Genomic DNA, 25597 nt, shown 5'->3' on the forward strand with positions numbered 1-25597 from the left:
AGAAAATCTTAACAAGCCAAATGGACAACAATTTTAAAAATAGAAAACAAGGTGAGCTTGAGGTGGGCAGCTGGAAAGCAGAGAGGAAGTGAGAGGAGAGAAATTAAAACAACGAATAGCACATCCTTTTACAAAAAATTCAGTTAAAAGAAATTTCGGTTAATTGTTTACTTTTGGCAGATTTGGGGAAGAGGAGACACTGCAGAATTTAAAACAGTGAGTCATTCGCAGTGAAACTAATCTTGTCATGGATGCTTAACAAGTGTTTTGTTTCAACATTCACAAAGAAGGATAGTGGGGAAAACACCCAAATTGTTTAAAAGGAGGAGAAGAGGATCATGGAGAATCTATCAATATTGACAGCTTTGCAGCCCTCTGCAAATGTACAACCAATCAGCCAAAAAGGCTAACTTGGAGTTAGAGCATGAATGCAGCCGGGAAAGTTTTGAAATATTTAATTGAAGATTACATTAGTAAATAGTTATGTTGAGAAGATACATAAATGCAGACTAGCTAAGTTCAAAAGGTCATAGCCGCTAGATTGGGCCTATGGCAGGTAGTGATAAAACTAACAAGAAAATTTTAAAGATTCATCAGATATCTGAGCAGAATTTGGCCATTCGGTACATCTGCCATTTGATCACGGCTGATATGATTTCCTGTAAACTTTCAAACCATTACCAATTAAAAATCTGTTCATCACCACCTTAAATGTACTCACTGTCCCAACATCTGCCACACTTTGACGTAGCAAATTTCACAGATTCAGAACCTTTCAGGAGAAGCAGTTTCTCAACTCACAAATTTGCTATCACTTATCCTAAGACTTCAACCTTTCGTCCTAGAATGCCCCACATGAGGATGCATCTGCTCAACATCTATTTTATGCATCTTTTATCATCTTGAATACCTTATTTTTCCAAATTCCAGAGAGTATAGGCCTAAACTGTCCAATCTCGTTTCTTGCAATAAATCCCTCATATTTGGGACCAATGAAGCGAACCTCCTCTGAACTACCTCCAATGCAACTACATTTTCCCTTAAATAAGGGACCAAAACTGTGCAAAATATCCCAGGTGTGGTCTCATTAATGCCTTGTATAGTTGCAAAAATACGTCTTTACCTTTATATTCAATTCCTTTAGCTATAAAAGCCAACATTCCATTTGCTTTCTTTATTATCTGCTGTACTTGAATGCTACTTTACTGTGACTCATGAACAAGGACACCCAGATTCTTCTGTACCGTAGCACCTTGAAGTCTCTCCCCATTTAGATAACAGGTCACCTTCCTATTTTTCCCAACCAAAATGCATGACCTCACACTTATCCACGTAGAACTTACATTTTTGCCCACTCTCCTAACCTCCCTATATCTATTTGTAAGGTTCTTATTTCCTCATTGCGATTTACCTTCCCACCTATTTTTGTGTTATCAGCAAATGTGGTTTCCGAGCCTTCTGTCCCTGTATCTAAGTTGTTAATGTAGATTGTAAAAAGCTGGGGCCCAAAGATCAAACCATGTGGCACCCCACTGGTTGCATCTTGCCATCCAGAAAAAACATTTATCTTCCATCAGCCAGTTACTTATCCAAGCTAATAAATTACCCCAATCCTTATGATCCATTCTTGTGAATTAACCTTTTGTGCGGCATCTTATCAAATACCTTCCAGAAGTCCAGATATATTACATCTACAGTAACCTCACTATCCACTTTGTTTGTCACATCTTCTAAGAATTCTAGGAAATTTATTGACATGATTTTTCCTTCATAAATCCATGCTGACTCTGATGTTTTGACTTTCCAAATGTCCTGATATGACTTCCTTGATAACTGATTCTAACACTTGCCCAACAACAGATGTTAAATTCACTGGTCTGTAATTTCCTACATTTTGTCTCTCTCCCTTTTTTGAATAAGGGTGTCACAACAGCATTTTTCCAATCCACTACAACTTTTCCCGTGTCTAAAGAATTCTGGAATATTGTAATCCACTATCTCTTCCTTTAGTATCCGAGGATGTAGGCCATCAGGCCCAGGGGGCTTGTCTGCCCCCAATCCTAATAATTTGCTGAGTACCTTTTCTCGATCAATGTTGATTGTGCTAAGTTCTACCCTTTCTATTGCCTCTGACTTGCCCCTTCCAATAGGAATTGTACTATTGTCCTCCACCATGAGAACTAAGGTAAAGTACTGATTGAGTATCTCTGCCATCTCAGTGTTCCCCATTATTAACTCTCTCGTTTCATCTTCCAAAGGATCAACATTCACATTAGCAACTCTCTTCCCTTTTATATATCTATAGAAGCTTTTGCTATCCTTTTTATATTTTGTGCTTGTTTTCTTTTGTAATTTACCTTAGTTCTTTTGATTAATTTTTTCGTATCCTTTCATTTATGTTTGAAAGTTTCCCAGTATTTCAGCCTGCCACTGGCCTTGGCAATTTGGTATATCTTAGGTTTTGACTATTTTGTCCTTGATCTCCTTGTTTAGCCATGGATATGTTTTACCCCCCCTTACCATTTTTCTTTCTCACCGGGAGATATTTTAGTGGTGAGGAATTAAGTAGCTCCTTAAAGAACTGCCACTGCTCATCTGCTGTCTTCCCTTTTAGCTTTCCTGCCCAATCCACTCGGGCCAAATCTGTCATCATGCCTATGTAATTTCCTTTGTTTAATTCTAAAACACTACTGCGGGACTCTATTTTTCCATTCCCAAACTGAATTTTCAATTCTACCATACTATGGTCACTACTCCTACAGCATCCTTAACTATGATGCCATCAATTAATCTCTCATTACACAATACCAAACCCAGAGTCCCCTGCTCCCTGGTTGGTTCCACAACTTACTGCTCCAAGAAACAATCTCTAAAACATTCAATGAACTTGTGCCTCTGGGTTCCACCCTTGCCAATTTGATTCTTCCAATCTATTTGCATATTAAGATCACTCATGATTATTGTTGTACCTTTCTTGCAAGCTTCGAACATTTCTTGGTTTATACTGTGCCCCACTGCAGAACTACTGTTTGGGAACCTACAGATTACTCCTACCAAGCACGTCTTCCTTTTGCTAGTTCTTATTTCTGCCCAGACTGATTCTGCATCTTGATCTCCCATGCTTATGTCATTTTGCATTGGATCTCAATTTAAGACTGGGTATCTAAGGAGCACTGAATTATCAGCAACAACTGCAAAGGGGGTGGCACGGTGGTTAACACTGCTGCCTCAGCATCAGGGATGCATGCTCAATTCCTGCCTTGGGCAACTGTTGTGTGGAATTTGCACATTCTCCCCATGTCTGCATGGATTTCCTCCGGTTTCCTCCCACAGTCCAAAGATGTGCAGGTCAGGTGAATTGGCTATGTTAAATTGCCTGTAGTATTAGGTGCATTAGTCAGGAGTAAGTGTGGGGAGTGGATCTGGGTGGATTGCTCTTCAGAGGGTCAGCGTGGACTTGTTGGGCTGAAGGGCCTATTTCCACACTGAAACCTAAACTCTCAATACATTCTCCAACCCATCTTTAAGACCAAGCAAAGGGAGTAATCTGATTCAACAAGGATTGCAAGAGGGCATACCAGGAGTAACACCAGGCTTACCTAAAAACCTGAAGCAACAAAAGAGGACTACTTGCAGCCAAACAGCACAAGCAACATGTGATGAGTAATGTAAAGTAATCCCACAACAAATAAATCAGATCTAAGCTTTGCAGTCCTACCACACCTAGTCAAGAACAATAATGCACAATTAACTCACTGATGGTGATGGTTCCAAAAATGTCCTAATCGTCAGTTACGGAGGAACCCAATACCTCTGCTCAAAAACAAGACTGAAGCACTTGTAAACATCTTCAGCCGGAAGTACCAAATGGACTCCTCAGCCTCCTCCTGAGTTCTGAGCAACACAGATGTCATTTTTCAGCAAATTCAATTCACTTTCCCTGAAGTGGTTGAAGGCAGATAATACTATGAAGACAAAAGAGAAAATGCTGGAAAATCTCAGCAGGTCTGGCAGTATCTGTAAGGAGAGAAAAGAGCTGACCTTTCGAGTCTAACTGACCCTTTGTCAAAGCTAAAAAAAAGGGGTGAATAGGGAGGTATTTATACTAGGCTGAGAGAAGGTGAGTCATGGCTCCAGAAGCAAAGGTAACAATAAAGAGATGATAATGACAGTGCATAGAGAGATTATAGGGAGATTAGGAGCTGTGAATGACCACGGTTGTGTGACAAAATATGTGGGAGAGGGGGGGATGGGGAGGCAAAATGGAAAACAGGGGAGGAGGGTAGCAAAGGGGGAAGTGAAGAGGAAAAAGGTGATGAGAGAATGGGGTGCGAGAGAGGGAGGGAGAGAGAGAGAGAGAGAGAGAGAGAGAGAGAGAGAGAGAGAGAGAGGGAGAGAGGGAGAGACTGACAGACAGACAGACAGACAGACAGACAGACAGACAGACAATCAAGAAATAAGAGGTACAGAAGTGAAAAAAATTAAAAAACATAAATAAAATAAATGAAATAAAATTATCATTGCAGAGATAGTTCATGAACTCATATTTTAATACTGAGAAGACCACAGGTTACCCCAGTGATAGTATTAAAGACTTGTGCTCCAGAACAAAGTGAAGTTATTCCAGGACAGTTTCAACCCTGGCATCCATCCAAAAGTAGATAATTACCCACAAAGAGGACAATATCAACCAAGCTCATTACTGCACAATTAATCTACCATCAATCATCAACCAAGTGATGGAAAGTGCTATTAACAGTTCTAACAAATAGCACTTAATCAATAACCACTGATTCAATTTAGGTCTGCCATGCAGAGATAGTTCATGAACTCATATACCCATTAACACAGCCCTGAAGTCTAAAAAACATAACTGTCCTAAATGTGCACAACAGATAGCACTGTGCAAGATCATTACACATAAATTCACCAGAATCCATGTGCTGCAGAGATTCAATGGATTAAGAAATCACACACTCTCAAATTGCCAAGTCTGCATAAATTGCTAATAAATTAATAATCACAATTGCAAAGCCTATAAAGATTCTGGTACAGGCATCAGAAATATTGACACAGAAATAGAGTTTAAGTAGGTGAATTATGGTACTAGGAAGCAGAGAAAAATGGTGTTTGACAATCCTTAAGATTAGGAGAAACAATTTCCAATGTCATTTGGTACACCTTGTCAGGCAAAAAAATTGAGAAGCAACAGTATTCTAATTCACCTGCATGATCAACATTTGATATTAAAGGCTGTCTTATTGATGAGGGCACTTCACAAATACCTGAACTTCCGATGTCCTCTTGAAGAGGAATGATTAACTCAGAGCATTAACAATACTTCAATTTTGAAGTGCTACTATGCCACCTACTGGTGCGATAATCTGCTGTACGAGGAAGCAAAGGATCAGAGGAGTAATTGTCATCCAAAGTACTTCTAAAATCTTTGGATGTGGTGTATACCAATGCACCCAATCTGTAAAGAAAACAAAGCCAAATCTACAAGAAGTTGGCCTTGAGATTTCCAGATGGCACCAAAATAAGAGGGATTAATAGATTAAGATTAAAGCAAGTACAAATTGGTACTGATGTACTGGGGGAAATGGGCTAAAAAAAGAGTGGACTAAATTTCATCTCAATACATGTGAACTGACAACAAAAGATTTTCAAACTGTACTCCAAATGGAGGAAAGTTCAGTGCCATCAAAGGCTATATGTTCAGAAGACACTCAAGGCAGAAAACTACTCACACAAAAACCAATGATATTTTACTTTTTATTACAGGGATTCAAATATCCTTTATAAAATCTTGATCAACTCCAGCTAGAGTGGGTTTAGTCTATCAGATGAATCCAGAGGCCTTAATGAAAATATAACAGTATTGTTAGCAAGTTGGCTGGTTTGGATCAAATAGATATTTAGACTGCAAAAGAAACTACTTCTTGTTAGAAAGAAAATTACAGTACAGATATTTCATGGCAGATACGTAAAACAAATAGAAACTTTATGTAGTTGAGACTATAAAATTCATTTCCACGATTCATGGTTAAAGTAGAAATTGCAGTATTCAATATAGCATGGGTGAATGAAGGTAATAGTAGTGGGGGAAAAAATGGGAACTTGGTGGTAAAATGTGATTATCACTTCAGGTAGCACAAGTGGTCAGTGCTTAAGCAGACTGGTTGGGCTGACTGGCTGGTTTACAATTCAATTTATTTCTATGCAAAATCAATTAATTTCTACCATTTCATGGAATACCTGCGGTTGCAGACAATAATGCACTCTTGAATGGACAGTTAGAACAAAACTTAGGCTGGTGAAGTGTACATTGCTACTGTCCATCTTACATCTTTGAGGTGCCAGACGTAACTCCTTTGGTGGCACTGAATCAGAAGATCAAGGGTTCAGAACTCATTCTGAAGACTAGAGGGCAAAATCTAGGTTAATGTATGATTGCAGTGTGACGAACTGCTGCCCTCTTATATTCTTCCAGATGCGACGTTAGATCGAAACTCAATCTGCATTCTCAGATAGACATAAAAGATTTCATGACTCTATTTTGGAGAAGAAATGTGGACTGGTATTCCTGGTAATTTTTTCTTTCTACCAGGAATACCAGTAGAATACCAAGTCATTACATTGCTGTTTGTGCCATAAATCTTTTGCATGTTTCCTACAGTACAGCAGCTCATGGACTGAGAGGCACTTTGTAATATTGAGAGGCCATGAAAGGTGTGATATAAATGCAAGTTCTTGCTTCATGAAACAAAACGACAAGCTAATTCTCACCTTGCAGCATCTCGTTAACTGCACATCAAGGTCAACAAGGAGCTCTCTCAAGAAACCAAAGCTATTATCTGTTGCTGCACAGTCTGTTTATACATCCAGAATGAATGCAACATCTACAGGAATAGCTTGTGTTGCAGTTCAGGGCACTTTGGGGCTATGAGTTAGTGTGCAGACAAACAACTATCTTCAAATGATCAATCTATTCAAGGCGATTTCGAACTTTAACTGCATTCCATATTTAATTACACTACTGCAAACTTGCACGAATACACGCCATATGAAAACTGCTGTCACTATGCAACAAACTCGACCTATAACATATTATTAATATGACCTCTGAGGCCCACTTAATGGTTGAGAAAAAATATTTCATGGAATTAGAAAGTACTCAAACGTGAGTTTCTTTAAAAATCCTTTTTGTTGAAAATAATTGGTGAAAATCAGAGGTGACTATTAACATGACCATTGATAGAAGCATTTTGCATATAGTTTTAATCATAACATGTACATTTTACATGTTATTACTCAGAAAACATATTTAAAATCTGTTTTTTAAGCAGTCAACATGCTGTATAATTATTCACACACCACTTTTGCAGAACATATGACTGATTCCAGTTCTCGCTGGTCATCCATAGAGTATTTTAGTCTATTAGACCAGCAATTGAAATATTACATCTCCAGACAGTAGCAGTGCACAACCAAGTTATTTTATAGATTAACTGATTCAAATGCATATTGTGACATATGTTGAATATTAAAACTCTCCCTCTTTATGGGCATTTAAACGGGCATTGGATAGACATATGGAGGATAGTGGGCTAGTGTAGGTTAGGTGGGCTTGGATCGGCGCAACATCGAGGGCCAAAGCACCTGTACTGCGCTGTATTTTTCTATGTTCTAAAACAAAAAATATGGACATTTAAATGCCTTGACAGTTGATAATTACATTAAGTCACTTGGTGAAATTGCACATTTTCAGCAGTTATCAAATATTTGAGTGCAAAATGAAAAACTGAGAAAGCCAAAGCTCAAACAATTGAAACAATTTACACTACAGAAATTTTCTACTAACAGGGTGCTGTTATCCATACAAAAAGACATTCTACCAAGCACACAATTGAACAAAACTATGAATGAATAGCAATGCCAGTGATTTGCTAGGTATGTCAGTCGTATATCTGATTAACCAATTGAACAAACAACATATTCCTTCAGTTCTTTGTAATAGGCAGCATGCAGATCACACTCAATGAGCCTGCAGTTTGTAAAACTCAAACCAAATGTCTATTGCTAGGTATGAGTCCACAATGATTCAGTAAGTGTTGTCAATCATGATTGTGCGAAGTTACACTGAAACAAACAAACAGTTGCTTGGTAGCACAAAAATTGAGTATTGTTGAAAACTTACTCAATATTTTCATTATCAACACTTTAAATTATTCATCAAGCTCATAATGTGGCTGATTCATGCTCGATAAAAGAAATAACATACATTCATACGCAGAGACCCGTCCTTTGCAAACAAAAGGAATATGCTCAAGTCTTACAAATTTTCTAAATATCAGACAGCATGGACTACCTAATCTTTTCTCAGCCACAGTCATCTTACCAGTCAATTATCACCCTTTCTTATTGTAGAGTAATTTGTCATCAGCATTTGGAATTTGGCATTCTTGTTTGTACAAGTGCGAGATGAAACGTCTCAGCAACAAATACGGCTTTATAACTTTGATAATCAGTTCAGAGACAATGTTTCAGTTCTGTATTCAAAGACAAACATCCCATCTGAGTTTTGACTCTTGACAGGAAATGTGCTGTCAAGTTAACTTTACTAATTAAGTTTCTTCAGTTCTTGACCAAGAAACTACTGCATACAGAAAATCAGTTTCAATTAGATATACATTTAACCAGCGACAAACTCAATGCCAACATCATAAGATTCCTGATCAAAATCGCACCCACTAATGGACATTAAAAAAAAATTTACTCAGCAAGCATTTAATGTATAACTTGCCATTAAATGACACAGACATCACATAAAATCACTTTTTAGGAGTTTCATTTTACAAAGCATTTGAATGGCTCAGTGAAAAACACCCTAGGTGCAATACTGATGTAATGTTTTCTATTCGTGGACTTCAGTATTTGGATCACGATTAACTGGTCAATTGCAGAGTCTGATTGATTTCAGAGACTGCCCACATTCTCTCCCTATTCTCTGATATTTGAAGTCATTAGTTTCCCAATTCCCTCACCACGTGCACATCGATTGTCACACCACTGTTTGACTTCTGCTTCCAGAAGCCATGTGGCTAGAGAAAAGAGTTAATATTCTGAACAGGTTTTGCCAGCTTGTAAACTAAAGTTTTGTTGTGGCAATGCAAACAAATGAATAAGAAATACTGAAACTTAGCTGTTTACTGTACTGAAGTAATGCTGAAATATTGTTAAAGCATCTACCTATACAAGGATTTATTAAACAACAATGACAACATTTAAAAGGCATCTGCCTAAGTACATGAATACGAAAAGTTTGAGAGAAATGGGTCAAATGCAGGCAAGTGGAACGAGATCAGTTTGGGAAATTTGGTTGGTATGGACTAGTTGGATCGAATGCTCTGTTTCGATGCTGTATGACTATGACCTGCCGGGTACTATTTCAGCTGCTTATCTAATAGGTCAGTGCAGGATGAAGAAAAATTACAGGGAATACTGCTACATCACACGTCAGAGCAATGCAAGTCACCAGGAGCTGTGGAGCCAAATTGCAAATCCAGAAATTACCTCTCGTGCCATCACACTTGAAAACAGCCAGCAACATTCTGGATGCTTCAGAGGCACAGACTCAGAGCCAATCTGCAGCATGATCAATAGCAGAGGGAAATCACGAACTAAAGGTGAAGCAATAAATACGAGCGATTAAATTGGATTAAATAACCAAAAATGTACAGCCTCCACATAGAAATAGAAAATTAATTTCTATTCACAACTGTAAAGAGAAGACAATTTGCCTTTTATATCACAGGTGTATTGACAAGGAATAAATGACACCACACGATGCACAATGAACTCAAGGTAGATTTCCCTCCGGCAGCAAACTTCAGACAAAACAAGTTAATAAGTTGAAAGCTCAACAGTCAAACAGGCAAAAGGCAAGGCCAGCAATGAAGCATCATTTTACATTTGCTAACTTCTGGCAAACACAAGAAATCATTCACAGGTAGTGAAGTTATTCAAGAAGCAAGGACTGTGGCTGTACATTCTTTATTCAAAGACATTAAGAAGAAAGAAAAAATAATAACAGTCCAGCGCATATCACTTGGTGTTTACACCGTAGCAGAATGAGGGGAATCTTTGTCCAAAAAGACGCTTCCGCAACTACCTTAACGACAGTGAATGGTTCTCATGACAGTTCGATGGATACATTGACATGCCTGACACAGACCAGCTGATTTGTTTTTGTATATGGTTTTTAAGGATATCAGAACTAAACAGGATCTTCTCACCCTTTTGGCCCTTAAAGAGAAAACATACCTACAACAAATACAAAAAATACATGCCTGAGATAAACATTATAATCAAGAAACTTGTTTCCATCACAACTGATGATGTGATCATTTTGAGATGGTGCACCTTTTTTCAAACCAAGGAATGAACTGTGTCGTGAGCTGTCAGACAGTGTGAGTTTGCTCAACTTCAGAATCCTTGCAAACATAACAGCTAAATTGAATGAGCTGGATTGTGAACTGTGGACAGAGAATTGACACATAATCTGTGCCGAGAATGCATTCAACTTGACTGGATCGGTGTTCCTCCCAATTTAAAAGTAAAATGCTGCAACACTTTGAATCTGGAGAAAATACTAGAAAACAAATTCAAAGACAAGAAAAACATATTTCCAGAAAACCTCTAAGTGAGGACTGAGGAAATCAGCATCAATCATTTTAAAGAATTATATGCAATCAACCAAACGAACTAAGAGGTAGATCCTGGGTTGCACTTTAATTCAAAAATGCAATCTTGTGTTTAAGAAGCTCAAAGTCACTGTTGTAAATTAAAGAATGACCTTTTAAGAATGAACCAGGACATACTCCAGAAATAAGCTGATACTCATTGGAGGATTTAAGGATGGGTTGCTAAATAAAGAAAGTTGGTTAAGAAGAGGAGAAACCAGACTGGAGTTTGCATTGAACTGTGAAAGACAAATAAACATTTGTGGAAAGCGAACCAATATGTGCTTCCTTCTTCGGTAAGTATTTGACTAGCAACATAATTTGGTTGTGAGCGTGAACTTCAGTCTCCTTGGGAATGAAAATAATTAAGAATTTTCTTTCTGGCAAAAGAATTGCTCCTGAAATGGCCAAGTCATACTATAGACTGTCTACCTATGATTACCCACAAGTCTTTGGTTTCATAATTTGATTAGTACAAACAATGGAATTACAAAAAGGTAATTTGGTGTAAACTCGAGGTCTGGCCAACATTTGATAAATTTAATGAGACAGTCAATTAGTCCACAGAAAAATGTGTCATAGGTTTTGATGTGTTATACAAACTACTGAAAAAAAGATATAGAAATGTCCAATTTGTGCTGGTGGTCAGATTATTACATTATACGCAAATCTCATGTGCACATAGCCTTTTTCTTATAACAGGAGTTCAATTTGATGGTTAATATTCTTTTAGAATAAACAATTTATGCTCTAAATAATTTTGGGGGAGGAAACAAACATTTCTAGCTATCATTCCAATTAGAAACTTTGCAGTGACACAGATCTTGGCAGGGGGCTAGTTGTAGGCACTTTGCTAGAAGACGTTCTGAGGTGGGTCATGCTTTTAGTAGATTTGTGACTCAAGACAAAATACTAGATTAGAATGATTGTTGAAAGCAGCTGAACCCTAGAAATGCATCAGGATAATTAGACTCCATTCCACAAGGAATTGTCCAAAAAACAGGAATTGAATAATTAAATTAACTGCCAATACAGACAGCTTTGATGCTGAGTATGATGAGAATCAATGGCACAAAAGCAAGCTATTAGCTGCTAAAAATTTAAGTCAAGCCATGAGTGTCTTAGTCACTAATGCATTCAATTGTAATATATAAGATAGTGGTTGCAGCTCCAAGACTATGTGGGGCTCATTGGCTAAATTGTTACTTAGAAACCCTTGGAGACATATAAATGTTAAGGTTAAAGAATATGAAAGCAGTAACGACTTTAGGTTTGAGGACGATAACACACTAATATCTTTTTAAGAAGCAACCCTCCCATGTCGAATAGCAGGAATGAATCATTTCCTCAGCACCAATGTCATTTTGAGTCACATACTGATAATGCCAAGAATGTTTTGAGAAGAAAAACGAAAAAGAGCTAGGATATGAAAACATTTACTGCACTCTTAAAGAAACCACATTTTTTTGCTGAGAAGAATTATGACTGACCTCTGGAGAGAGGAGTGCACCTCACAAAAGGAGAATTTCTGGAAGTTGCATACACAGTTTGCTCCTTCATCAACAACTTAAGCTACTGCTCAAGGATGTTAGAGTTATGGACAAGGGATATCAATTTTTATTGAGAATCCACATTTTAATGTGATGTACATTCAAATATTAGATAATACCATCACATCCAGATTTAAGTGTTCCATTAGACTGGGAATAGGGTTGTGGCAATGGACTAAAACATAGGGTACAATGATCAAAATATTTCTGTTATATTTTGGAAGTATGGCTACTGGATTTGCATATCTCTGGTAATAGACAAGATGGCCAAACAAACAAAAGTGGATAATGTGGTGGACAACTGGGTTGGCACAACTCTTGGAACACCAATAAAATCTCAAAAATATTGAAGGGGAATTTATGAATTATAGGTTTAGGGACATGCGTGAGAACTTAAATATAGTTATGTACATTGATGAAGAAAGTTCATTTGGTGATGGTTTGCATGAAAGAAATTATGCAGTAGCTGATGAAATGTTACACAAGATATTTGCAGTTCAGCCAAGTTACAAGCTAAACGCAGCTCTGGCATGGCAGTACATGCCAAACATTTCTTGTAGATGCTTGGGGGATTAACCCATGCCAAATGTCGCACACAGCTGTGATTTAAACTTGCATTCTATGCAATGTCATGATCCTCTGGCCTGACAGGAACAAATACTAGCTCCACTTTCTTCGTTCACCTCAACACTATAATGCTAGCAGGAAAGCAAAGGGTTGAAGCATCAGAAAAACATTTGGAGAGCATCAGGTGTCGCACAGGAAGGTGGTAATTCAACTCTATTATTAATCCAGAATGCCGGCTAACTGAGGGCATGGGTTTGAATCCCACTATGCTGGTGAAATTAGAATTCAATAAAATGCAGAACAAAAAGCTAGCATAATGGGAACCATGTAACCACTGCTTGTTGTCATTAAACCCTATCTTGTTCACAAATATCTTTTGTAAAGGAAATCTGCCATCTTTACCTAAACTGACCTACATGCAACTCCAGCAATGTGGTTGATTCTTATCTTGCATTCTAAACTGCCTTCTGAAATTACCTAGCACTCATTTGGATCAAACTGTTAAAAAGTCAAAAAAGGAGGAATTAAACTGCATGAACAATCTGGCATTGATTCAGAATTTATAATTGCAAACAACTGTTGACCCTGCAAAGTCCTCCTTGGAAACATTGGCAGCACTATCCAACAGACTAGATAAGCAATGACCTGAGAATCATACTGACAGACAATGCCCAAGACAACAAACACTGGGTATACCCTATCAGGACAGACCACCATAGTTTGAATAAGCTGCACTGTGCATTCCCAGCATTGGCTTTAGACCCAAGAAATCTTATGGCATCAGGTCAAATATGGATAAGACCACCTCCAGCTGATTACCAGCAACCACACCTCTCTCTGCAGATGAATCAATATTCCTCCATGTGAAGTTACCACCAGGAGTGAGAAGAGCAAACAATGTACTCCAGATAGAGGATTTCCAAGTCCATCACTGTGAATTGCATTGAGGAACACAGTTGGCCAAGTCCAATAGAAAATGCCTGTTAGACAGCATATGTGGCAGGTGACAACAGAACAAACAAGAGGAAAGAAATCTACTTTAATTCATCGTTACCTGCCTGCTGCAGATATGCTCATCCATGACAGTGCTGGTAGGGGTGACCACTCCACAATCCTTGAAGAGGCAAAGTTCATCTTAACACTGAACATACCCTCCACATGTTATGTGACACTACCATGCTAAACTGCACAGAATGCAATCAGATCTGGCGAATCAAGGCTGGGCAACCATGAACAAACTGTGGGTTATCAACTGTAGAATTGCACTCAGTCACAGTCTATAGAATCAAAACTCATGACATCCCCCACGCTACCAACTTTAATTCAGGAAATCAACTCCTGTTCAATGAAGAGTACAGGAGGGCATGCCAGCAGCACCAGGCATACCTAACAATGTGGTATTAATCTAGTGAGGGTACAACACAGGACTACTTGCATGTCAAGTAACAGAAGCAGTATGCAATAGAGAGGACTAGGTGATCCCACAACCAACAGATCAAATCTAAGCTCTGCAGTTAATTCTCCACAAATATTTCCATTCTGAACAATGAAGGAATCCAGCATAACAGTGCAAAAGGATAAGGCCGAAGCATTTGCCAAGTGGATGATCTACTACAGCATCCTTCCAATATCCTCAACATTACAGATGGCAGTCTACAACCAATTCAATTCATTCCATATGATATGAAAAAAATGGCTAAAGACATTCAATATTGCAAAGGCTATGGGCCCTGACAGCATTCTGGCAGTAACGCTGTTCTCGCCCTGCTACATTCTGCAGCTGACAGGTGAAAAATTTGCCAGGTGTGTCCGACGTCCTAAAAACAGGACAAATCCAATCAAATTACTTATCTACCAGAGTCACTCAGATCCTGGCGTCATTATAACTTGGTTCAAACAAGGACAAAGAGCTCTATTCTTGAGGTGAGGTAAGGTGATAGCAACTGCCCTTAACGTTAAGGCATTTGACAGAATGAGGCATCAAGGAACCTGAGCAAAACTAGAGTCAATGTGAATTAGGATGATATAAAGTCCAAAGGAAGAAAGGTATGGTTGTTGGAAATCAATCATCTCTGCCCTAGGACATCACTGCAGGACTGTCACTGGGTAGTATTCTTGGCCAAACCAGCGGCTTCATCACGAAGCTTCCCTTCATCATAATGTTAGAAGTGAGAATGCTCAGCATTGTAAACATCCTCAGATACTAAAGCAGTCCATGGCTGTATACAGCATGACATGGACAACATTCAGGCTTGATAGATAAATGACAAGTAACACTTGTTACATTTTCCACGCAATGACCATCTCCAACAAGCAACGAATCCAACTATCGTCTCTTGACATTCAGTGGCATTACCAGTGCTGACTCCCTCACCATCAACATTTGCATGGTTCTATTAGCCAGACATTGAACTGGACTACTCACATAGTAGTTAAGATGCTAGGAATTCTAAAGTGACCTTGGTCATTTGCAAGATTATTAAGAATGAAATTACAGAGTACTTGGAAGCGCATGGTAAAATAGAGCTGAATCAACATGGCTTTGCCAAGAGCTCTTTCACTGAGGTAAGAAGCAAGATAGACAAAGGAGAGCCAGGGGATGACATCTAACTGGATTTCCACAAGTCCTTTGACCAGGTGTTGCATAGGAGGCACACGTAGTGCGGAGGAAACCAAGATGCTGCAGAAGGACTTGGACAGGCTAGTAGAGTGGGCAAAGAATTGGCAAATGGAATATAATGTGGGAGTGAGAGTGGTTATATACTTTGGCCAGAAGAATAAAGACGTAGATTATTTTCTGTGGGGGAAAATGTTTCAGAAATCTGAAGTACAAAGAATCATAGAACCGCTACAGCGCAGGAGGCGGCCATTGGCACATTGTGTCTGCACCTACACTCCAAAGGACTTCCCACCTAGACCTAGCCCCGAACCATATCCCGTAACCTAACATTTACCATGGCTAATCCACCTAGTCTACACACCCATGAACACTATGGACAATTACATTGTGGCCAATCCACCTAACCTGCACATCTTTGCACTGTGGGAGGAAACCGGAGCCCCCAAAGGAAACCAATGCAGACACGGGGTAGGCGACAGAGGGTGGTGATGGAGGGTTGTCTTTCAGACTGGAGGCCTGTGACTTGTGGAGTGCCACAAGGATCGGTGCTGGGCCCTCCACTTTTTGTCATTTATATAAACGATTTAGATGAGAGCATAAGTGGTACAGTTAGTAAGTTTGCAGATGACACCAAAATTGGAGGTATAGTGGACAACGAAGAGGGTTACCTCAGTCACAAGAGGATCTTGATCAGATGGGCCAATGGGCTGAGAAGTGGCAGATGGAGTTTAATTCAGATAAATGCGAGGTGCTGCATTTTGGGAAAGTAAGACTTATACACTTAATGGTAAGGTCCTAGGGAATGTTGCTGAACAAAGAGACCTTGGAGTGCTGGTTCATAGCTCCTTGCAAGTGGAGTCACAGGTAGATAGGATAGTGAAGGTGGCGTTGGTATGCTTCCCTTTATTGGTCAGAGTATTGAGTACAGGGTTTGGGAGGTCATGTTGCAGCTGTACAGGACATTGGTTAGGCCACTGTTGGAATACTGTGTGAAATTCTGGTCTCCTTCCTATCGGAAAGATGTTGTGAAACTTGAAAGGGTTCAGAAGAGATTTACAAGGATGTTGCCAAGGTGTTGGAGGATTTGACCTGTAGAGAGAGGCTGAACAGGCTTGGGCTGTTTTCCCTGGAGCATCGGAGGCTGAGGGGTGACCTTATAGAGATTTACAAAATTATGAGGGGCATGGATAGGATAAATAGACAAAGTCTTTTCCTTGGGATTGGGGAGTCCAGAACTAGAGGGCATAGATTAGGTTGACAGGGGAAAGATATAAAAGAGACCTAAGGGGCAACTTTTTCATGCAGAGGGTGGTACGTGCATGGAATGAACTGCCAGAGGATGTGGGGGAGTCTGGTACAATTGCAACATTTAAGAGGCATTTGGATGGGTATATGAATAGGAAGGGTTTGGAGGGATATGGGCCGGGTGCTGACAGGTGGGACTAGATTGGGTTGGGATATCTGGTCGGCATAAACGGGTTGGACCGAAGGGTCTGTTTCCATGCTGTACATCTCTATGACTCTATGTGCAAACTCCACATAGACAGTTGCCTGAGCCTGGAACCAAACCCTGGCACTGAGAGGCAGCAATCCTAACCACTGAGCCACTATACCATTAGCTAAACATTGTTTTAAAGTGTCCAGCCTTAACTTCTACACTAAGAAGACATCCTATTTCAGGATTCTCTTGAGGTTAACATGCAGTTCAAAAGGCAAATGCAATGTTAGCATTCATTTCAACAAGGCTAGAATGCAAGAGCAGAGATGCAATGCTGAGGATGTATAAGAAATATTGTGGGCAGTTTTGGGCCCAATATTGATGATAGGATGTGTTGGCATTGTGAGTTGAGGGGAGGCTTACAAGAATGATCCCAGGGATGAAGGCCTTGTCATATGAGGAGCAGTTGAGGACCCTGGGTCTGTATTCAATGAAGTTTAGAAAGATGAGGGGGACATCATTGAAACTTACAAAACATGAGGAGGCCTGGATAGAGTGGACATAGAGAAAATGTTTCCAGTAGAAGAAACTAGGATCGAGGAGAGCCTCAGAGTGAAGGGACAACCCTTTAGAACGAGGAGGAATTTCTTCAGTCAGAGGGTAGTGAATCTGTGGAACTCATTGCCACAGAAGACTGTTAAGGTCGAGTCATGGAATGTCTTTAAGACAGAGATACATGTGTTTTTGATTAGTAAAGGGATCAAGGGTTACAGGGAAAAGGCAGGAGAATGGGTTTGAGAAACAAATCAGACACAACTGAATGGTGGAACTGAATGGTCTAATTCTGCTCCTGTATCTAATGGTCAATCTTGCAGTGAGTCCAAATGCAACCTTCATGTGTTAAAACTGAAGCCTTTTGATAGTTAATTGGTGAATAGGAGAAAACAGTCACAGGTGATTTGGTGATAGAGAAAGCTGTTCAGTCGTGTGATAACAGGTCCAGATATAAGAAAAGAAAGGGTTGGGATTGAGCATAACACTTAGCATGGCACAACTGGTACCTCTCAGGTCTGAGATTCATAATATCATAGGATCAAACTCTATTTCAGGATCATCGAAATGAGACTGACACTGAGTACTATCCTTGAGTGATCAGGTGATTCTTGTACTAAAATAAAGGATACGTTTGGGTAGGAACTCTTGTGGTGCTGTGGCTGTGTCCCTCACTTTGTGCTAGGAGACTGATGTTCAAGTCCGACCTGCTTGGAAGTGTGTAATGATATGTCTGAACAGGTTGGTTAAGATATATAAAACTAGTGGGACAAATACGTCTTGTTCAGCAGTTTAAACCATAAAGAGCTGGTTTTGCCCAACAAAGCAGAGCGGTTAGGAAGAGACAGACCAGAATTAAATCTTAATTGACAGATGAAACACAAATAAACAGTTGTGGAAGGCAGACTGACTCCTGTATACTGTTTTGGTAAATTGATATCTAGCAATGTAGCAAAACAGACCAGAATAGTCACATGTTTCTCCTATGCCAATGTTGCAAGTTCTTCAAAAGAGCAAGACAATGTGAAACCAAATCAAATACATGCATTCTTACTTTTCATGGAGGTGAATTTCTTAGATTTGCCATTTCCTAATATTATTTTATTCTCTCTCATTATGACATTGCTGAGTTGATGAGCAATCTGGTCTTATATGACCACTGGAAAAGCAGATAGAACTTGCAATTAAAAAGAACCCATATTCCAGTCTTGGAACATTCTCAAACACTGTTGAGAAGTCAGAAGCAAATACAGCATCAAAGCACTGAAGGTCCCACAGTAACTGAGAGACTCATTACATAGTGGTGGAATATGATTGAAGTAAAATTATTGATCAGGATGAGGAGAGCTCTGCTCTTTTTTGAACACAGCAATAGGATCTTGTCTATTTTCCTAAATGGAACTATGGTTGAAGACCCATCCCAAAGATACAGCACAAAACCATAATCATTACTGTACTTTACTATCAGCCAAAATGATGTACATTAGCAGGTGATCAAATAATGCTACAAGAAAATGCATACTTGATGACTATGAAGCAACAAGATATGGGTGCACATTTTGTATTCTGATACTAACTCCTCTAATCAAAGATTTGATAAACAGACATTGCTTTTTGTTATGTTTAGCCGAAGTAAAATATCAAATTAAGCTAATGTTAAAGTTTTCATTTAATTCACTCATTGCTGCACTCCATTCCCTCAGACCTTATCATGAATTTATCAAGTAGTAAAAAGTGAGGTCTGCAGATGCTGGAGATCAGAGCTGAAAATGTGTTGCTGGTTAAAGCACAGCAGGTTAGGCAGCATCCAAGGAACAGGAAATTCGATGTTTAGGGCATAAGCCCTTCATCAGGAATGAGGAGAATGTGCCAGACAGGCTAAGATAAAAGGTAGGGAGGAGGGACTTGGGGGAGGGGCGATGGAGATGTGATAGGTGGAAGGAGGTCAAGGTGAGGGTGATAGGTTGGAGTGGGGTGGGGGCGGAGAGGTCAGGAAGAAGATTGCAGGTTGGGAGGGTAGTGCTGAGTTGAGGGAACCGACTGAGACAAGGTGGGGGGAGGGGAAATGAGGAAACTGGAGAAATCTGAGTTCATTCCTTGTGGTTGGAGGGTTCCCAGGCAGAAGATGAGGTGCTCCTCCAGCCGTCGTGTTGTTATGTTCTGGCGATGGAGGAGTCCAAGGACCTGCATGTCCTCGGTGGAGTGGGAGGGAGAGTTAAAGTGTTGAGCCATGGAGTGGTTGGGTTGGTTGGTCCGAGCGTCCCTGAGGTGTTCTCTGAAGCGTTCCGCAAGTAGGTGGCCCGTCTCCCCAACGTAGAGGAGGCCACATCAGGTGCAGCGGATGCAATAGATGATGTGTGTGGAGGTGCAGGTGAACTTGTGGCGGATATGGAAGGATCCCTTGGGGCCTTGGAGGGAAGTGAGGGAGGAGGTGTGGGCGCAAGTTTTGCATTTCCTGCGGTTGCAGGGGAAGGTGCCGGGAGTGGAGGTTGGGTTGGTGGGAGGTGTGGACCTGACGAGGGAGTCACGAAGGGAGTGGTCTTTGCGGAATGCTGATAGGGGAGGGGAGGGAAATATATCCCTGGTGGTGGGGTCCGTTTGGAGGTGGCGGAAATGACAGCGGATGATACGCTGTATGCGTTGGTTGGTGGGGTGGTAGGTGAGAACCAGTGGGATTCTGTCTTGGTGGCGGTTGGAGGAACGGGGCTCAAGGGCGGAGGAGCGGGAAGTGGAGGAGATGCGGTGGAAGGCATCGTCGATCATGTCTGGGGGGAATCTGCGGTCCTTGAAGAAGGAGGCCATCTGGGCTGTACGGTATTAGATCTGGTCCTCCTGGGAGCAGATGCGGCGGAGACGAAGGAATTGGGAATATGGGTTTTTACAGGGGGCAGGGTGGGAGGAGGTGTAGTCCAGGTAGCTGTGGGAGTCAGTTGGTTTATAGTAGATGTCTGTGTTGAGTCGGTCGCCCGAGATAGAAATGGAAAGGTCTAGGAAGGGGAGGGAGGAGTCTGAGACAGTCCAGGTGAATTTGAGGTCGGGATGGAAGGTGTTGGTCAAGTTGATGAACTGTTCAACCTCCTCGTGGGAGCACGAGGCAGCGCCGATACAGTCATCGATGTAGCGGAGGAAAAGGTGGGGGGTGGTGCCAGTGTAGTTGCGGAAGATGGACTGTTGCCACGAATTTATCAAATCTGTCAGAAAGGGGAATGTTGTGGTCACCTGGTATATACTCTTACCTCGCAGAGGCCAAGAGCAATTTTTTTAAGCATCCACTTGTAGGATGTGGGCATCGCTGGCCGACCTGCCCATCCCTAGCCATTTTAATACATCATCTCGAGTTCTGTCTTAGACCTGTTGCAGAGAAGTTAATGCCAGCTAGAGAAACAACACCTCATTTTCTGTTTAAGCTCTCACAATCTTCTGGATACTAGATTATGTTCAACAATTCAGACCATAAACTTGCCTTTTGTTCCAAAATGCCTGTGCCCTCCAATCTCTCTCACTCTCTACCTTTCCCCTGACTTGCTCATTTTCACACTTCTTTCCAACGCTCCTTTTCACAGAAAACTCATCACTTTTCTAACTTTCTCAAATTCCAAAGAACAGTAATATTGGACTTGAAACATCATTTCTCCCTTTCTAAAACTTCTTTTCTGTTGTGAAATATTAAAGTGCTCATGCATAGCAGTAAACAGCAAGGTCAGAAGCATACAGTGGAGACAAAATGAAGGCACTTAAAAGTCCTGGAGAATCCTTGGCACAACATATTGGAAAATAAAATGTGTTGTGTCATTCAGGCAGACAGTTTTAGCCAGCATTAAACACCGCTTCCAGATTTCTGAGTTGCGCTGGTTAATGAGCAGCAGGCCTATGTGGTGTAACATAGATCAGGTCCATACCACAGCCTGTGCTGAGTTATTTAACCTTAACCTTAACTGTAATATGTGCATTACAGATGGTCTCAGCATTCTTGCTTTAAGTGGGTGAAAGGACTCAAAGAGTAAGGCAAGCAAAGTTGGTCAAGATTGTTGTTACTGTGCCTAATGACCACTATCAAAATTGAGTACGGGGCCAAGAAATACTCAACTGTGACACCTAAGTGGTCAAATATTTTACTAACAGTGAGACTCAGATGAATAGTTATTGGGTGAGGCACCAGAGGACTTTATATCCTTGGAATAATTAGCCAGCAAATCAATACCTGCAGAAAAAGAGGTAAAAGAGAAGCACTTTACTAAAGCTTACAGAGTCTGTCATCAAGTAACTTAACATGTAACATAACAAGTAACCAAGTTTTGATACATATTTTTAATCAACCTGTTTCGATGTGTTACGGTACACCTCTGGAGCAGATGAAACTTGAACTGATGCAACCTGGCTCACAGGTAGGGAGTAAAAAGTGAAGTCTGCAGATGCTGGAGATCAGAGCTGAAAATGTGTTGCTGGTTAAAGTGCAACAGGTCAGGCAGCATTCAAGGAACAGGAAATGCGACGTTTCGGGCATAAGCCCTTCATCAGGAATGAGGAAAGTGTGTCCAGCAGGCTAAGATAAAAGGTAGGGAGGAGGGACTTGGGGGAGGGGCGATGGAGATGTGATAGGTGGAAGGAGGTCAAGGTGAGGGTGATAGGCTGGAGTGGGGTGGGGGCGGAGAGGTCAGTAGGAAGATTGCAGGTTAGGAGGGCGGTGCTGAGTTCGAGTGAATCGATTGAGACAAGGTGGGGGGAGGGGAAATGAGGAAATGAGGAAGGGATGAAATCTGAGTTCATCCCTTGTGGTTGGAGGGTTCCTAGGCGGAAGATGAGGCGCTCTTCCTCCAACCTTCATGTTGTTATGTTCTGGCGATGGAGGAGTCCAAGGACCTGCATGTCCTCGGTGGAGTGGGAGGGAGAGTTAAAGTGTTGAGCCACGGGGTGGTTGGGTTGGTTGGTCCGGGCGTCCCTGAGGTGTTCCCTGAAGCGTTCTACAAGTAGGCGGCCCGTCTCCCCAATATAGAGGAGGCCACATCGGGTGCAGCGGATGCAATAGATGATGTGTGTGGAGGTGCAGGTGAATTTGTGGCGGATATGGAAGGATCCCTTGGGGCCTTGGAGAGAAGGAAGGGAGGAGGTGTTGGCGCAAGTTTTGCATTTCCTGCGATTGCAGGGGAAGTGCCGGGAGTGGAGGTTGGGTTGGTGGGGGGTGTGGACCTGACGAGGGAGTCACGAAGGGAGTGGTCTTTGCGGAACGCTGATAGGGGAGGAGAGGGAAATATATCCCTGGTGGTGGGGTCCGTTTGGAGGTGGCGGAAATGACAGCGGATAATATGATGTATACGGAGGTTGGTGGGGTGGTAGGTGAGAACCAGTGGGGTTCTGTCTTGGTGGCGGTTGGAGGGGCGGGGCTCAAGGGCGGAGGAGCGGGAAGAGGAGGAGATGCGGTGGAGGGCATCGTCGATCACGTCTAGGGGGAATCTGCGGTCCTTGAAGAAGGAGGCCATCTGGGCTGTACGGTATTGGAACTGGTCCTCCTGGGAGCAGATGCGGCGGAGACGAAGGAATTGGGAAAATGGGATGGCGTTTTTACAGGGGGCAGGGTGGGAGGAGGTGTAGTCCAGGTAGCTGTGGGAGTCAGTTGGTTTATAGTAGATGTCTGTGTTGAGTCGGTTGCCCGAGATAGAAATGGAAAGGTCTAGGAAGGGGAGGGAGGAGTCTGAGACAGTCCAGGTGAATTTCAGGTCGGGATGGAAGGTGTTGGTAAAGCTGATGAACTGGTCAATCTCCTCGTGGGAGCACGAGGCAGCTCCGATACAGTCATCAATGTAGCGGAGGAAAAGGTGGGGGTGGTGCCAGTGTAGTTGCGGAAGATGGACTGTTCCACATATCCTACGAACAGACAGGCATAGCTGGGGCCCATGCGGGTGCCCATGGCAACTCCTTTAGTTTGGAGGAAGTGGGAGGATTGAAAAGAGAAGTTATTCAGGGTGAGGACCAGTTCAGTCAGTCGAAGGAGGGTGTCAGTGGAAGGGTACTGGTTGGTGCGGCGGGAAAGGAAGAAGCGGAGGGCTTTGAGTCCTTCGTGATGGGGGATGGAGGTGTACAGGGACTGGATGTCCATCGTGAAGATAAGGCGTTGGGGACCAGGGAAGCGAAAATCATGGAGGAGGTGGAGGGCGTGGGTGGTGTCCCGAACGTAGGTGGGAAGTTCTTGGACTAAAGGGGACAGAACCGTGTCGAGGTACGCCGAGATGAGTTCGGTGGGGCAGGAGCAGGCTGAGACAATGGGTCAGCCGGGGCAGTCAGGTTTGTGGATTTTGGGCAGGAGGTAGAAACGGGATGTGCGGGGTTGTGGGACTATGAGATTGGAGGCAGTGGATGGGAGATCCCCTGAGGCGATGAGGTTATGGATGGTCTGGGAGATGATGGTTTGGTGGTGGGAGGTGGGGTCATGGTCAAGGGGGCAATAAGAGGAGGCGTCCGCGAGCTGGCGTTTGGCCTCAGCGGTATAAAGGTCGGTGCACCAAACTACTACCGCGCCTCCCTTGTCTGCCGGTTTGATGGTGAGGTAGGGACACTACAACTGGGTCACAAGAGCCCTACTGTCCAACATGAAAAGGGAAAGCAGCAAAGTAGTTAATTTGCTCTCTTCAAAAATAATTTATATTCTAAATTTAAATAAAGTCAAATATGTAGACTTGTGCAAATTTCATGAAAACTCTTTACAAGCAATAACAAAATCAGGAAAATAGAAATAAAATGAATAGAACTGTCAAAGTGCAAGCCTTTCAATATATGGATGGTGTATTTTTCTTGCAGTGCAAATTAAAACAAGCTCTAGTTTTAAAATAAGTGGCTATCACATCTTTGCAGTAATGTTAATTGACAAAATGCAAGTAAAAGCAATTTACATTATATTTGAATTATAAGGGTGAATCAGTTATTCTATTCCTACAGCTAAATACAACTTTTCTACAAGTGAAAGTGCAAGTGAAACAATCCTAATTTAAATGATCACTGCAGCTGCTCTGACTGTCAACCCAGGGGTTCCCTCGAAATGAAGGCTGGCCCTAATACCCAAAATATGTAATTCATAGGATCTGTGAGATAGATGCACTGTCACCGTGCCTAACTCTTGGATGACAGATCTTATGTGTCATAAGTGCTCCATCTGGTGGAAGAATTGCTGTTACATAATAAAGAAAAACCGTTTTAATATAATAACGTTTTAACCAAACTCTGAAGGAATGTGAACAGATGAAAAATAGTAACTGGTGATTCAAGAAACAGTTCAAAACATTTGTACTGATGGCCTTGATGAACTCAAACGTCAATTGCAAAGGTCTCTGTACAGCTTCCAATGTTGGCAATAAAAGAGTTGTCAACTTATATTCGAGTACATGAGTACAAAATCTTCAAAATGAAAAAAGGGAGTTAAGGAACTGTGTCAATCACATTCCTACCAACCCCTTCCCAGAAGCAAGTACTGAAGTCAATTGCAACACTGTCACCTTGACAAAAATAACAGGTCATAAAAAATCAAACTAAATCTGGGTCTTTCTAGTCTCTCCTGTTCACAACACACCTGGTGCAAATCATCAAGCATCGGGGAGATGTTGAGGAAAAAAAAATTAAAAGCGAAGCATACAGATAGATAGCGTCGAAACAGACCCTTCAGTCCAAATCACCTGCGTTGACCAGACATCCTGAACTGATCTAGTCCTATTTGCCACCATTTGGCCCATAAACCTTTAAATCCTTCCTATTCACGTACCCATCCAGATGTCTTTTAAATGCAGTAATTCTTGTTTATAAATCTTTGCATAGGTCAATGTTTTAATAATATTTCAGCAGACCGTCACTACGGTGAACAGCCAAGTTCCAACAAGAAATTTTAAAAATCAATAACTGAAAAATCCCTGAGCAGGAGCTACTTAGCATCAGTGTCAAATCAGCATTTTTGAAATAAACCGTGGAACAGTTCTGAATTAATTGTAAAGTTGGGGAAAATGAGAAAACACCACTGCAAAAGTTATTTCAAAGGCTGAAATATAGATGTCCAGAAATAAAACTATTGGCAATAATTTGATTCCGCAGTATAGCAGGAGTTGAGGTTTAAATCATTTCGCCCTGTATACAGGATCTGCTTAGC

General features: G+C 41.4%; 1 protein-coding gene across 6 annotated transcripts in view; it reads right to left on the reverse strand.

Moving 5' to 3' along the window:
- helz (helicase with zinc finger) overlaps positions 1 to 25597 on the reverse strand; it is a 293579-nt gene that overhangs the window by 184016 nt on the left and 83966 nt on the right. The gene's annotated exons all lie outside the window — the stretch shown is intronic.

Source organism: Hemiscyllium ocellatum, chromosome 25 (genome assembly GCF_020745735.1).
Source record: "Hemiscyllium ocellatum isolate sHemOce1 chromosome 25, sHemOce1.pat.X.cur, whole genome shotgun sequence".
Classification (NCBI taxonomy): domain Eukaryota; kingdom Metazoa; phylum Chordata; class Chondrichthyes; order Orectolobiformes; family Hemiscylliidae; genus Hemiscyllium; species Hemiscyllium ocellatum.